Genomic DNA, 16,616 nt, shown 5'->3' with positions numbered 1-16,616 from the left:
GAGCCGTAGTGTAAAATACCCGACGAGGACCAAGCTGTAGAGTGGAAGTGGAAAGGTCGGCTCTAGCAGTGATGTGGATTTACATGGAGATAAGAAACGCGTTTATTTTGTAGCGCTAATAAAGCGTACAACAGATTCCACTCACAAGTTTTCTGTGTTGTGCAGGGGAGCACCATACTGAAAAATGAAACTGCAAAACGGCGAAATGTATATTCTGTGATCATGAACTCCCTTTTTGGTCCCGTTCTGCTGAAGTTGGTAGGTCAAAACACAGGAACCAACAGTCCACGGAGACACGTGAATACGGCTATCCGTGAGTGTGTATTTCTCAGTGGAAATAAGCAGTTGGTTGTGAATGAAAATCATCTGAGAGGCACTCCAAACACGTACTAGGTCGCATCCTCAATATGTGCAGTTTACATGCACAAGTAAATGCACTATCGAACGGGACGGATTCTGAAGCAAGTAGTGTTTCTGTAGGATTTTCTTTCCAAGACTTACTTCTCACAACCAATCAAACAGGTCTCACAATGCCTGATTCTTCGCACAGACCGAAATAGCACAATATGAAGGCTGTTTCTGTTGACTTAGATTGACTGATCAGCTGTCGTGCAAATGCGGTCGTTGTCTCTAAAACTGCTGCAAGCCTTTTGGAGATGGTTCCATCTTTTCATGGGAGTTGCATTTTTCGAAGTCCCGTACTGTTGTTGTAGTTTCGTAAGCTGACCGAAGTTTGACTCCACGCACATTCTAATTGGAGACTAAATACAGGGGTACCTGCGAAGATGGTACGAATTTTCTGGATGTAACTTCGAGCGTCGCCGCCCTTTACAAGAAAAATCAACCATCCCCACAGGCCACAGATTTTTTAGATATGAGGATACATGCCACGAGAGCAATGTGAGTCATTCTCTACGTGTGATTACCCACGAACGTGGTTCTACTAGCCATCCGGTTCAAGTGGTTTCCGCAATGCCAATAGGCCACCACGCGTGCACCCTCTGGAGTGTTCTGTCGCATTCAATGATAGACAAACAGAGTGGAAATGACCCACTGTTACTCACGTAAAGAAAAACCGAACATTATTGACGGACTGGCGTTTGATTTCATGTGAATAGCAAGACCAAACCTTCAAACAGGACTTAGAAGTAGTTCTTAGCGCGGTAATTCACCGCATGTTTCCGGACCGGTTCAGCTGGATTATCCGAAGTGGACACGACTGTCTGTGACCTTCAAAAGTTTCGGATAAGCAACATTAACGCCTATGCTGTCCAGCTAGTTCTTTTCTTTTAGGCGAGGGACCGTATGCGGGTGTAGCAAGTTGAGTATTATTGAATGAAACTAGATGAATTTTGAAAAGTTAGCATCTACTCCAACTCCTTCAACAAACAAACAAGGTTCATGCAGCATCGTCTTACAGTACCTAAAGCATCCTGAGAGAATTTGTTGAAGGGTTACGTCGTCTAAACGCTGCGGTTTGTTGTTACTGATGACATTCTTTATACACATGGGTATAGTGAGCTATACTCTCCTTTCGGAGTTTATGCATAAACTGCGGACGTTTGTGTGATGCAGGCATGATAGATGCCCTGTAACGTAATGCAGCCACCATAACTTGTGATAACACGGTTACACTCAGTTAGGTGCCAGCAATAGGACAAACCAAAATTCGGGAAGACATACCTATTAGGTAGTTAAGTGTAGTTGTTAGCAGCTTTTAATAGCAAAACTCTGAGGAACAGGTGAGTTTCAGTGGTGTTTCATCGCCAAACAGATGTTAGCAGCACAAAATGACAACACCTGACCATACGAGGGGGCTTTTGTGCAGCACATTCAGTTGAAGGATATCATAAGCCAGAGATTCGGTTGAGCCCACCGTGAAAACCAAGTTGATTTGCAAATGAGTGTTTATCGCAGTTGGTCCAATTCGGGTTCAAGTAGAACATACTTTTGACGGAGTCTAGGGAACTGCGCCTAAACGATGAGCCCCAAAAAGGGCAGAATCGGTCGTGGGCTTTTGAACGGTTTCCAGCATTCTTGTGAGTAACTTCCTAGAAGGACTTTTGTAATCATATCCGCGAGATAGAGAATGGCTTTCGTGATATTTGATGTGTGTCGGTTAGCGGACAAATTACCAGCATAAAGATGGTGATAAACCACAAACCAATGCCTAAATTAAGTAGGGAAATTTAGTACACCGCTGGACTTAGTGTGTTGAGCCTGACCACTTGCGTACAGTCAGCTTACTTTGCCTAATCTACCGCTATCGAACAGTAGGTTTGGAATTACACTAGTGATAGTCACAAGGCAGAAGTGGTTAGAAGTGACGAACAGATCGACTGCCACCTGATCAACAGCCACTCATCGCTTCTTTGCTGTTCTTTGCTGTTCTTTGCTGTTTTTCAGCCTTTGCCGGAAACTCATGTGCATCCCTCCGCAGTAATATCCTTAGTTAATTCTAGTCGGTTTTCAAACCCGAACTACAGCTTGTTTTGTTCGGACCATTAGGCGAGCAAGATAGGCTGATACTGTTCGCACGCTACTCTTTCGGCGTTTACGTATGCTGCCCGTCAGGAATAAAATTCAGGTGCTTCAGGAGTTCATTCACTTTCCGCCTTAGGTTATAGAGTTTGGGTGACGAGTAGGTAGTTGTGGCTACATATGCCTGGAGTCATTGAGGAGCTCCATCCTCACCAAACTAGCCACTAGTTTTTTTGCGTCCTCCTCTGTGAAGCACTTTGGGAAAGAGATCCATCACTTTCTATGAAATGTTTCAGTCCCATCCCAACGGAATTTTCAAAAGGCAGCTCTTATAACGCTTCGGCTACTCTTTCGCAACTGGTCAGAAGCCCAGAGCTTGTTGTACCATTTGACCACTAGAGCTTAGCGTCAATAAAGCTCACTTGAGCGGTCGTCTTGGTTTGGGCACAACATAAACGGCCAATGGAGCGTATTTTAGATTCGTTTAATCGCAGACCATTTACTGTTCCGAATCCCTGATTGGTTGAAATCAATGTTGCCACAGTGAAATCAGTTGAGGGTATGGAGATTCCACCATTTCCACTACTTCTTGACTACCTGCGTGGAATCCGATCAAAGAAGTGTTCGCTGCTGTCATTCTTTAGGCATTCTGGTCTACGCAAAATTTGAACACATCTCAGCCTCTGAGAATTTTCTGGAAAATCAGGGCAAAATGCATGAAATAGAAAGGATTTCTTCAAAGCATTTTGGCTAACCGGACATAGAACATTACTTGTGCTTGTAGCCGGTTTCCGAAGTTAATATCCGTTGTCGGTGCCCCTTTGTGCTAATCAGTTTTAACTAGTGAACCTTTACTGAAAATGCACTTTCTGGAGATCAGAAAATTCCCAATCGCAGTCCTATTCGACACTTAATAAGACATCAAATTAATCTGAGTAAAAGTGCAATCCGTGAGACCCAAATTTTCATAAAGTCAAAGAAATAGGAGAACAGTTATACCCGTAGGCTCTTTTTATTTGATTCGTGAACCAGGCGTCCGGGAATACCGGCAGTGTAAGCAACAATTTGGTGTTCAAATGGAATAGTTTATGGGAGATGGGAGACTAAGACTAGATGGGCCTCAAGAAGGGCGAAACTGGTCGTGGACCCTCGAACAATTTCTAGTACCCCTACAAGTAGGTATGGTAGCAAGCCTATAGGATTTCCACTGATTGCATTCTTGAACTGACCATCTTAGGGATGAGGGTGCTCAGCGATCACAGCACACCAATGCTGTTCCACGTTGCCTTGTTTTCGCCTGGAACTGTACCTGACTTATGCGAAAAACCAGATGGCACCGATTTTGCCCTTCTTGGGGCTCATCAGGTAGGCGTAGTCCCATAAGGTTGACGGAAGCTCGGGGATTGTGCCTACCTGATGAGCCCCAAGAAGGGCGAGGCCAGTCGTGTGCTGTCGAAGAGTTTACAGCAACCTTGTGAATAGTTTTCTTTATGGAAATATACTGCAATATATCGAATGTCGTGCCGACAGAAACCTGAGGCGGCTTGTGTGCAGCACATTCAGTCAAAGAAGAAATTCAGATGAGTCTTTCGTGAAAACCAAATTGATTTGCAAATGAGTGCATTCCGCATATAGCACTGACTTGAGATAGACTTGGTTCCACGAAGAAATTGATGATATCCGTGTGACGTTTAATGAGCTTACCGTGTCAAGACCCAGTCAGAGTTGGTCTATTCTATAAGTCAAATCGTTATTAAAGATTAGCAGAGAAAACAAACCCTGACGGACCGATCGCGCTGCCTTTTACATTATTCAGGCAGTAAAACCTGAGATCTTTCTTCCAATCTTCGACCGGAATCCGATCACTTACTGTACGTACCGCGTAAGTAATAAATGATGGGATGAATCCCTCTGTACTTCCCATTATGTTACTTCATTTTGCTAACTTTTCAAGTGAGACTCACACAGAAAACCGGTCTCACCTGCTGAGGTTTTCCTTCACTATATCCATGGAACAAGCAATGGTGAAATAGCCTGTATTGCAAAACAGATAGTTTGTTAGATGGTCACTGTAGGCTCGTACCGTTGCTCACAAAACAATTTGGAAATCTGGTGGAATATTTCTTGAACTCGCCAGTTGTGACAAGCCAGCGGTTGTAGCAGCGGAGAGAAACGTGTTACACCGGAAACCTAGAAACATTCAGTGCCTCTGTTCCGAAACGAATGTGGAACGTATATTACGCAGTTACAACAGCCACAGCTTCTAACATAGAATATGACACGAGTCAGGTGTGATAAAAACTGGGCGCTAAATTAAGCCAACATGTACAAAATCGATGAACTGAACATCCCTGAGAGGAGAGAGTCCGAGGCAACCGGAGACGCGTATTGCGTTCATCAACGGCTTTATCGAAATCTACGAGCGCAAGATAAAGCACGGTACATTTATGAAAGCAACGGCAGGTATGATGACCATGAAAGTACATGTGCTGCCAGAAGTATTATAGTTAAGGTAAAAAAAAGAATAAAATAGAGCGTAAGTGACCTTCACGCACTAAGTAGCTACCAATTCTTATGAGCAGAAAAGTTCACAGAAAGCATCCTCATCATTGGGTAGGTTCTAAAATGCTTTTCCATAGTTGAAGTGGACTAATTTAGCTAAAGAATTAAAAAGTCATGCGGACACGAACCTGAACAGTTTATACATATACGAAGGAAGGTGTTGTAATACTACGCCAAAAACCATAGCAGTGAGAACAAGTTCCCCACCACAAATAATGGTTAAGACGTAATGCACTACTCATAAGGTTGTTGAAAATTCTTTGACAGCCGACGCCCTTCTTGGGGCTCATCAGGCAGGCGCAGTTCCCGAGTCTCCGTCAACCTTATGTTCTACTTGAACCCTAATTGGACTGATTTCGACAAATACACTTCATTTGAAAACAAATTTGGCTTTTCACCTGGAACCCAGCTGGATCCCTCGTTTCTAATGTTTTCCAGCAACTGAATGAGCTGCACCAGGCCACCTCATGTTGAGAACATCACAAACGAGAGATTCCGTTTATGGCCAAGTAATTCCGTTTAGGTTTATTACCGTTTATAAAAGGTACTGAGTAGTTCGAACGAGAAAATAGTGTCATTATTTTGCACTCAGCCCCTCGGCTAGCTGTATTGTGCACCAAATTAAATGCATCCTTTCTGTCACATATTAACCACTGGACATCCAGTGTTTGATAATTTTACGGAAATTGTAGCTGCCTTATGCCGAATGAGACGTCTGGTGACCGCTTTACAGGTGCACTGAAACACCTCAGACGGTATCATAAAGCATGATTTGCTGCAACGTGGACAAAGACATCCATGCAACTAATCGACCGATCTGCAAGCTGCTTAAGTCAACAGATGTTTAAAAAAAACACATAAAACCAACAAGCTTACCACTCCGCACAACGCTAGGCTTCACTGTGCGCTAATTTTCCAAACGTTCAATGTGACTATTTGTCACACGCATACCCGGACAACCAGTTGCTTGCTTACCATATGGTTTGTGGTGAGCAGATGTAAAAAGCCATAGATCATAATAAGTCAGCCACTGTTTCAGCGAAATTCCTCTTCAGTGGAACCAACTTTTCTTGAGGCACCAACTTCAGTGACGAGATTTGTTCAATGAAACTATAGGTGTGGTGGTTTAGTCATTCCTTTCGCAAGGAGGTAAACCAAGCCTGTGGCCTATCATCATTTCTCACCGCCAGTCTCAGAGTTCTGTCTGAATTTCAATTTATTTTGCGCGCAATTTCACTTGCCGTCCAAGCAAAATAGACTGAGTATGCCGGTTCTAGGACTTGATATGAGAATGGTGATATGATGTCCTGCTTATTAATGGGACCACTATAGTCAGTTGCTCCTCACCATCTGATCTCAGTCCTTCGGAGACACTAAAGCCAGCTAACAATGGGGTGGCCACAAGTGCAGATTTTTTTCACTGGTTACTGTGTGCCGAGTAGAAGTGTTCGCAGATGACAGACTGCAACACAGAGTTTCAGTGAAAGCTTCCACCTTGAAGAAAAGCGAATTGCTACAGCAAGCAGTGCTGCGTGTCCGTATGTGCATTCATCGCTTTCATGCGAGAATATCATTTGTCATGTTGTAAAACGCTTGATGATGGCGGTTCTGCACGCACAGACGCAATAAACCAATTTAACAGACCACCCAAATTCATCAATTCAGTGGGACGTAATGTTGATGCATACCAGTTTTTACGATGCTATTACAATGTATCGATTAGATCGGCGTTCTTACAACAACGTATTCTTTTCATAAGAGACATTTTTCCAAGGACGATTCTGAGTCAGATTTTAGGGCCATGACCACTGAGTTATAAGCGACAGTACAAATCAAGATCAGGGGAACGGCGCTCCATTTGTTAGAGAAGAAACCCTGTAAACTACCAGTGCTGGGAACGTCTGATTATTTGTCAAAGGAATGAGACACAGGATGGCCAATGCACATCATCCAGAACCGTAGCAAAATAAATTACTTTAACGTACGAGTCTTTCGGCAAACGAAATTGCACAGCACTAAGGAAGCAGTGTCAAATGCATAGTTTCACGAATGACTGAGATGGTTGACGAAGATTCTGATGTACGAAGACTGGTGCCGGTTCAAATTCTGACGTCTCAGGTACCTCACGAATTCCGCTAGTTATCCGTCAGGTTGATTCCTAATGGTGTGCCAGCATATAGTTGGCATCCATCACCACCATTCTCGAAACAGAAGTTTGCGCAGATATCCTTAAATACAGATTACTCTGCAAACTTCATGCAAGTTGCATCTGGTAAAAACGATTTAGTGTATAAAAATGCCAATAACGTGAATGACATTCTGTTTAGAGCAATCTAAACGGCTGATCAAACCCTACGTTTCTACGTTGCATTTCATCCCAAAAAACTTTATTAACAGGTGTCGTGCATTTTTTTGTCTCAAAGCTGTCATTTTTGAAACCATCCGATTTCATCACCGAGGAGTGAGCGGCTCCTTCCGTCCTTGGTGTTTAATTTCAAAAGTCCGGTTACAATAGAATACAACATACGGCCACTTTCCCTAGAGAGTATGTGGCTCCCTAAATCATTATTTTTGACACACCAACTATCCACTTGAACTGAATTCTCTACAGCTATTCAGACAGCTGTAAGTTGTGCGATAATGATATTACGACCATGCGGTATTTCTACATACCAATAGCTCTTTTTTAAATTTAATTTGGTCTACCTAAGATTTAACAATCTTTGAATGCACATGATTTTTTTACAATTAAACACGCAAACCGATAGGACTTCCACATAAGATGTGCGTGCAAAACGCCTTTACGGACAAAACAGATGTAGTGTGGATCTGACAACTGGAAACGAACATGAGGCTTTCTATGGTTTTGATCATTTAACTTTTTGAATTCGCCATCCAATCTGCCCCCAGTAATTTGCGATGTTCATCCTCAATCGATTGATTATGCAGAAGATGCAGTTTTTTTCGCACACTCACCTTGCTACAGCTATGCAGACTTTCCTGAAGGAGTTCACGTTTCTAGTACAGTTCCTTTATTCGAATAGTTAAACTGCAGCATGATTTTACTGACTCCTAGTTACCCATACAATGGTGTACGTACCGATATGGACAACTCCGAGCAACCGATATTACAGTAAGGTTCAACTTTCATAGAGAACACCTGTTACGGTGAAGAAGGAACCATCGCACGCCGTTTAAAATGGGGTGAACCAATAGCAGAGTAAGCAGGATATTCTAACCATTAGTTTTCATGCTGACATAGTCTGAGGTTGTCTTATTGACCACACCGGTTAAAGCGCGTCAGATTATTTTGATCAGGTAACATACCATCAAAGCCTCCTGCAAGAAGATTGTATCAGCTAAAATGCAACTCCACAGATCATGAAAAAGGTCGCACCATCTCCACAGTCCGGTGAAAACCAACTCATCTTATCGTCAATTAGAAAAAATAGTAGAGTGATAAAACTACTAACAACAGCACAGTAAGTAGAGGAATAAGTTGTCAGTCACTCAGATGATAGCTGCCATGCACATTTAGGATGTAGATGTATTTGGTTCCGCGGTAAATTGACCGTAAAAAAATCGCGATTAGATGGCTTGTTTATAAAACACTCACGCCTTCCTAGAAGAATAATTTTGCTAACTTTTTCTTCAGAATGACATTAACAGTGTGGACAAAGTGAGATTTGGTAGGGAACAAGATATTAGTTACCTGGATGATAGAGCATGTTCAGTGGTGGATTAGGGGACGTATATGCACTAAATTACCAGAGATACTTTAGTGTTACTCGGTCACCACACAACAGATACCGTCTTCTTACTTCTTGAACCATTGGAATGAAATGACTGGGCGGATTTCAAAGAGCTAATTCTAGTGCAAATACAGTTTGCTGTCTTACTTGATTTTTAAGTAGTATGGTGAATGTGTCGGATGCTCCAACCCCTGCTGAGATACAAATAAATGGTGCGAGTGCATTAGTCAGGCAAGAAATGGCGGTTTTCATCAGAATTTTAAGTGTGTTGACCATGATGAAGAGACGTCCTGATGTTAGCTTCCGGACGAATAATCATACACTAACAGGGAAAGTAACAGCAGAACGTGGAAGACGTGAAGGTAGTCAGTCCAAGTAGATGAATGATGCTTCAAGACGTATGAATGTGGGTTGCAAAGAAAACACTGCGCATTTTGTAGCCGAAATTGTATTAGGTAAGAAGACTGAAAAGAGTTAAAAAATAGGAGGAGGCAGTAAAACTTATAGCTTGTCTAATTAAAAAGCAAATCAAATTATACGATATGGCCTTGTGATTACAAGTTGATCGACATAATTGGTCATACCTGAGGATTGATCAAGTCATTTAGTTATCGTGGAAACTGGTCAAAAAGATCAACATCATCTATTAGATCCTAGCTCTGACCACAAGCTGCAGCATGCCATCGTCAACCAGTATACTTTAGAGGAAAACGAGTGTCAAGCTTAAACTAAAAACCATAACACAATATACTCAGCACGAGATGGTTCAGTGGTTAAAGCTCGAATTTACTGACCGGAATGTACGTGGCTCGAACCTGAACTTTGTATCTCCACTTCTTCTGTCTGGGCTTGGACAACCTGGCAGTATCCATGCCCTCGTGCTTCCTTCGGATGGCTTGGCAGCTGGCCACCGAAAGGGTGTTATAGCCTAACGGTTTTTATTTTATTTATACTTTTCGTGCTGTATGTTGACGAGATCCCTGTTGCCATCAGGCGCGCTCATTGTCCATTGCACTGCGGGCTAGAAAGTACTAAATACAGTGTTACTGATGTGGTTGTGCGGTCGATCGATTGACTTATTCAAACGCAGCTACGGGTAAATCCGATTTTATTGCAGCAGATGTTTCCAACTTTTCGGTTTCGGAACTGCAATCAATTAATCAAAGTTCCTTAACTTACAGGGTGTATGGAAGAGACTATTGAGGATTAGAAAGGTTTAGGAACTCTGACCTAAGGAATAATTGATTATTTTTTCACCTGGATTTTCTCTGTCCCATCTGGGAAGGTGTTCGCCTAGCGCTGATCGATTTTGGAGTCTATGTGAAGAACAACTGTCCTAATCATTCTATTTACTCCAGTCGACTCTTATGTGAGACCGGGAGACAATAACAAATGTTATTACTCCAATTTTCAGCCTACTCATTTGCATGGCCTGAAAGGTAAACAACGGACACATTAAACCTACGCCTATCGAGCCGGGTGTGCTGCTCAGGTTTACGAAGCAGTACGCACGGCTAGAACTGATCGTGCTCTCTCCTCTTGTTGCTTACAGGTGCTCAGGTGTATTTCGTGTTTGTTTTCCGGCGACCATTTTATGTCTGAAGTGGAATCCAAGTTGTAGCATAACGGTGATTTCTAGTGGTACATTGGGAAGACAAATGATCTCGTACAGTTTGAGCAGCATTAAAATGGTTTGTTTAAATAGTAGGAAAGCTCTTAGCAGCTCCGGCGAACTCGTATGATTCAAAGTTTGGAAATAACCCAAAACTTGCGTGGAAATGATGGTCCCATTGGATGTGAAATAGGCTAATGTTGTCAGCGTGACCAACAAAATAGCAGCCAGTAAGAGTATGATTGCCATAACGCAGCGACAGAAATTTTGGAGTGCTTGCAACTTTTTCACATAAACTGAAGTAAAGAAAGGTGTATAACAGATCATAGCAAAATTTGTCTTACTGTTGAGTTACAGGAGAGCTGACCATTGGTCTTTTTGGTAGAATTTAGCGTTAAAAAGTAGAAACGAAGAATAGTTCTGATCTAACCTGAAGGACAAGTTGGTAGACGTATAAGTCACGCAATCCTTGAAGATTATGTGTTCTCAATGTAAAAATGTTGTGCGCCCATTTTAACGGATTAGATGAGTTTTGGATGCGTAAATGTTCACCGTCTTTTGGTAGATTGATCGATCCAACAAACAAGCCGTTTTGCATACGGCGGATATATCTTCACTGACCCTCAAAGTTACTTTGGTATGGTTACAAGGATGATAGAGTGGTACCACTTATAGTTCATATCCTTTCATCCCAACAAGTCAGCCAACCATGCCGCAGTGTCAGGTCACTAACCTAAGCCATCGACACACTTTGAAACTACTCAGGACAACAGGCAAGGTGGGACGTCAGCCTGATAACTGGAGCATATCAACCTGCAGCTAGGTAATGGCTTATATTTTATCAGCTGAAAGTAATTTACATCTTCCACTAGATATGGCCTACTCAACACATTAATTAGCCGCCTAATTATCGTCGTAATCGACCTCCTAATAAAAGTCGATTTGATAGATTTGACTAATGAGTGGTGTACAAAACTTATGCCTTTCCACCGCAATGCTACAATCGTCCTTGGTTCACAACGAATTTGCGGCTAACCACTGAATTTGGACTACCATGTGGAAATCTGATCTCGGCATGCACTAACATAGCCTGGGTAGATTCGCTGTGTGTCCTAGCCGATTTATGCTTGAATGTTCAATTGACTATAAAACTGTGTAAATCGGAATAACTCAAGCAGATTTACCCCAGTGGGTGTCCGCATGAATTGTAGAATTTTCCACTCAGCTTGGAAATTTAGCTCCCTGTCCAAACACGCTTGTACTGGTTAGTTCATACGAAAGTGGAGGAGAAGCTAGATCTCGAATCCAAGTGCCTGATATTCGAGGCGAGCATGCACAAGTCAGTTGGTTAATACGCATTAAATTTTGGGTAGTGGAATCACAACTGTCACGCGTCAGGTATCCGTATTTCAACTATTGACTCCTCATAGATTTTCTAAGGAGTCAATCTTTGAGTTCAGTACATCCCTGCCATAATGTGAGCCAAACTATTGCATCGTGTGAAGCCTGTGGAGCAAATACTTGAACGAGGGTGACGGGAAATCAAACTCAATTTTAGCGGTCATATCTCAAGTTACTTAGAAAATGGAGGCGAGTCGAATTGGGCAGCTAATCAGCCATTATAGTTTACTTTTACTTTAGCGGTTGAAGGCGTTCTGTGGCCTCATCAGCTGCACTAAGACAAGGATTATTTACTACATCATGATGTGAGCATATACATGTGGGTATACATGACAGTAGGCTACCCTGAGGTTTTTAAAAAAATCGTTTGCCGTCATAAGCAAGTCAAAATAATTGCTATCAGGCTGTAAGTCTACGGAGTGCCCACAACCTAACTTACTACGTATTAGCTGAGTTCCGCTTCGAACTTTGTTGCTACTGACTTCTGTGTTATCATCAAGTAGAACATAAACAACACTGTGTGTAGACAAGCACCTAACTGGCAAGCCCAAAAATCATTCAGAGTAGTACTGCACTACTGACGATAATGAGGGAAATCGCGAAATAATGTCCCTTGTCAAAACGAATAGGGACAATTAGTCTCTACCTCTTACGGAGCTCGAGGAGTTATAAAGTTCAGAAGAACATAGCAGCGGTACCGTACGCATGTTTGTCCTCCCCTTTGGCTCTCTAGCGCCAATGAAGTGGAGAGAAACTTCAACAGGTGGTTTCAAATATCATGATGATAGTCAGGCGGGTGAGATTTCCTCGCTCGACGAATCATTTTGCTATCATAATATAGGACGGAATGTAAGTGCGGCTTCAAAAACGACACGAGTAGTTGGCCTTGCGCCAATCTCATATGCACAACCGATATTTCAGGAGCTATGAAAGGCCCAAATATGCATAAACTGAACGTAACACTGGGCCGTTTGTGTGAACTAATGATAGTTCTTCAGGGGCTTATTTTCGAGTTCGCAACCAATGTATCTGATAGATTTTACGCGAAATTGTCAAACTTAAAGTAGGCAAAAAGGGCCTAACCATACGAGAGTCCGTAAAGCGTAACTATAGTGACTTCAGTCCTCTGAAGTCATGCTATGATCAGCAACCACCATGTAATGAATGCACAATAAATTGATCTCAAGCATCGGGGGGATAACGAACGCCAATAGCAGTTACCATACCAGAGTATAAACCGAAAGAGCAGCGTTCACTTTGGAGAAAGTGCATAGCCTGCTTGCTGTTGATCGTATCCGTCTACTTCTGGTAAAAATCCAACCAACTTAAAAAATTTTGTGTAAGCCGAATATATCGCGAGTAGATCAGAAAGATACGCACGAATTTTCGGATACCGCCTCAGGATCGCTTAATATTCAAAACAGCTGTGTCCATTGACCAACCGGATAAGGATAAACCAGTATCAAAGTTTTTCGACTACCCAAAGCAACGCACGCCTGTGGTAATTGCTAAATAACTGGTCTGAATCGCGTTTACAGCTATTTACAAAAACCTGCATCTGTTTGTACGGAAAGCTTCATTTTGCTGTGCTCAAATTGTGCACTGTTTTCTCCACATTGTGTTCTAGTCATATTAGTTGCTTCGTGACCCACTAGACCCATACAGTTTTCCTCTCACTTTGCGTCTGTATCTCAAGGTAGACACGGGAAAATGGAATTGACCAAACAAATGTACTGCGCTTTATTACAAATGAATTCCTGAAAGAATAATTATCAAGTGGTTACTGTCCACGTCAGCCACAGTTCGGAGTATCACACCCTGGCGAGCTCCTCTAAACTGTCTCCAAATAAAACGTTCAAGTCTCCACGGTCGCCTTCTAGTTGGACACGTTCCATCAGGATATTCACATGGTGTCCAGAAACCAAGGACAAATGGTTGGATTTAGAGGATCTTCAAAAAGATAATGCCCTCGCGCCAGACTTTTGTTTTTTGACTTTTGTTTTTGACGCATGGATAAGCAGCTGTAAAAATGTTCATGTAATTGATACGTGCTAGTAGTATTTCCTAACAGCGGCGTCCAAAATACCCTGGTTATCAGCAGTACAGGGTAAACAGCCCAACGATACACGGATTGAATATTGCTACGGTTTGCGAAGTGGAATCCAAGAAGATGATTTTAACACATTTCAGTATATGGTTTCGGAATGTCCGAGTCACCATTGCTTGAGCCAAAGCAACATGACTCACCTCAACTTGCAGTGGTTGAGTCATGCATAATACATGAAAGCAGGGTACAGACTGCTAAACAAGCAGCTGAGTGATGTACTGTGGGGGCTTTTGAGGACCATACAAATATACACGGCATACAAACAGGAGTCTGTGTATCGGGATATAGATCACAGTCAAGTCCTGCACAAATTCCACTACCTGTAATTGCATAGATTGCCATTTCAAGGTGTATCGGATGCCATTTCTCATCGAAACCGGGGGCTAAATGGACAGACAGATGCAATATCCTGAATGACGAGCAGAGTGAGAGACATCGGGAGCAAGAACTAAACAAACAGGATTTTACAATGCTTCTACTTTTGTGTTGCCTATTATCAGCAATCAGACTGGCGCATCTCGATGTTACGTACTTTCTACTGGAGTAAGGTAATCCGTCTGTATTTGCTAACGCTCATCTTTAATTTCACGAGACAAATAATGATGATTAAACTTCATTTACGCTGTCAGCAGTGTTCCCTTCGGCTCTCACCCCGAATATCCAGTGAGTGCTTGGGGGGTGTGAAACCTCTAGCACCACCGCTTTGACCAGCCGACTGCGTTTATAATCTATATTTGAATAATTTAGCATGGTTTTAGCAAGTTCAAGCACAAAAATTTGCTTTAACCTCGCCTTGATCCTTGTCTATGTGAGCACTCCTATGAACTTATGAGAACCTCGTGACAAATCTCCATTTCTAAGCCTTTGATAAATATTTCCAGTAAACCTGTTTAAAGACGGCGTTAGCGGCAATATATTGAAAGAAATTCCAAGATACATGTGTGATGTACCAGTTGAAGTATAGTCATTGAATACGGTAATCACGCTACAGTTTTATCAGCAGTTCACTACTGCATGTCGTAACGTAACTTTCGATTACTTGAAGAGAATCAATACTTTGCCGACGGTTCAGTCACATTTGGAACCCTTTGTAGAATCGAAGACTTCAATGAAATTGGCGTAATGCATTCACTCTCAAATCACCCGAAGGCCCAACATAATGCGTCGTTTATGACGTTATCCGCTTGAACATACGGAGCACGATCAACCTCGTGTTAAGCAGAGCCTCACTTTAACGACAAAGAGAATTGCGAATGAGCGTAATTAGAGAATCGCGTAAAACGTTATACTCACGTGGAGCATAAGTTTGAGAAAAATTTACGAAATACACCGACCTGATGAGCCTCCGGATGAGCGAAACTGGTAGTGAGCCGTCTAAGGATCACAACCACCCAGCGACTAGTGTGTTATGACACGGAAACCTACGAAACTTCGTCAGAAACTGTTCTTATATATTTTAGTTTACATTATCATGTATCGGTCAAATTATTCCAACAAATCTCAGGTAAGGAGTTATCATAAGGAAGCAAAAAGCTGAAGATAGTAGCTGTACAAACCGTTAGCACTGTCAACCATATCATTAAAGTTTCACGTTTTCTGCAGTTTACTCTAGGTAAAACGTTTCTTCCACACTCTTTTTTCCCTCAGAATTAGTTGTTTTGGGAAGACAATTTGAATAGTGCAAAAAAGGCAAGTTATTGGCGAGATAATCATCAAAAAGTTATTCGTAATTTCAACCTCAGTCACGGAGCTCTGCTGCTTGTTGATGTTGAGTTGTTTGAAATAAATGGCAGGTCATGGTACCTGCCTCGGTCAGACACTGTTCTGTCAGGTGGGTTGTCATTCCAGAGCCAAGCTACTGCTTTTTTTTATGCTTTTTGGTATCACTTTGAAGCATCTTCCATAGAACCGCTTGTCGCCCATACTCCCCAAGTCATCCAAACTAGCATGGTGGAAATATTATGACAAATAATCTGATTGTCAATAGTTATCCACTAATCATTATGACCATCTCTGACAATATGAAAGGGAGATTTTGGCGTTCAACTCGCATACATTTTGAATTCTTGAATTTCTGCAAGATATTTTGAGATGTTCTGCGCTGAAAACACATTTTACTGATCCATCCGCACCCGCTTATCAACAATCTTATCTTCGTTACCAGGACGTCTGGTAAAATGCACTAATTCTAGGCTCAGTCAAACATACATGAAACATACATGAAACAGAACCTTGATGTATATATGATGCGTTGTCACAAAGCTTTTCAATCGTTAGGTATCACGGGATATCACTGAATTTGTTAATGAGTAGACTGTTCGTAGGACATTCCTACCATATATTCCATCAGCTATTTCCTCGTCATCGTAGTGTGGTGGGGCTAACCATTATGCGAATTTTGTTGAAATTGGGCCAACGCTGATTTGGTAGTGGCAACACTGCAATTATCAGAAAACATGTCACATTAGCCCCACAACCGTACCAGAGTTGACGGGTTTTTCCTTTCCATAAAGTTTTCAGAGTAGTACTGGGAGAACATAGACCCCTGGTTAGCATTTCATAAGACCGATGTAAGATCACCGATAATCACGAGACTCTGCTGCACCGCGATTTGCACTTTGATGTGCAAGGTTCAGAACATACATGAAACATACATGAAACTGAATCTTGATGTATATATGATGCGTTGTCACAAAGCTTT

This window comes from Opisthorchis viverrini, assembly GCF_000715545.1.
Source record: "Opisthorchis viverrini unplaced genomic scaffold opera_v5_457, whole genome shotgun sequence".
Lineage (NCBI taxonomy): Eukaryota > Metazoa > Platyhelminthes > Trematoda > Opisthorchiida > Opisthorchiidae > Opisthorchis > Opisthorchis viverrini.
Note: the sequence above shows the minus strand (reverse complement) of the source record.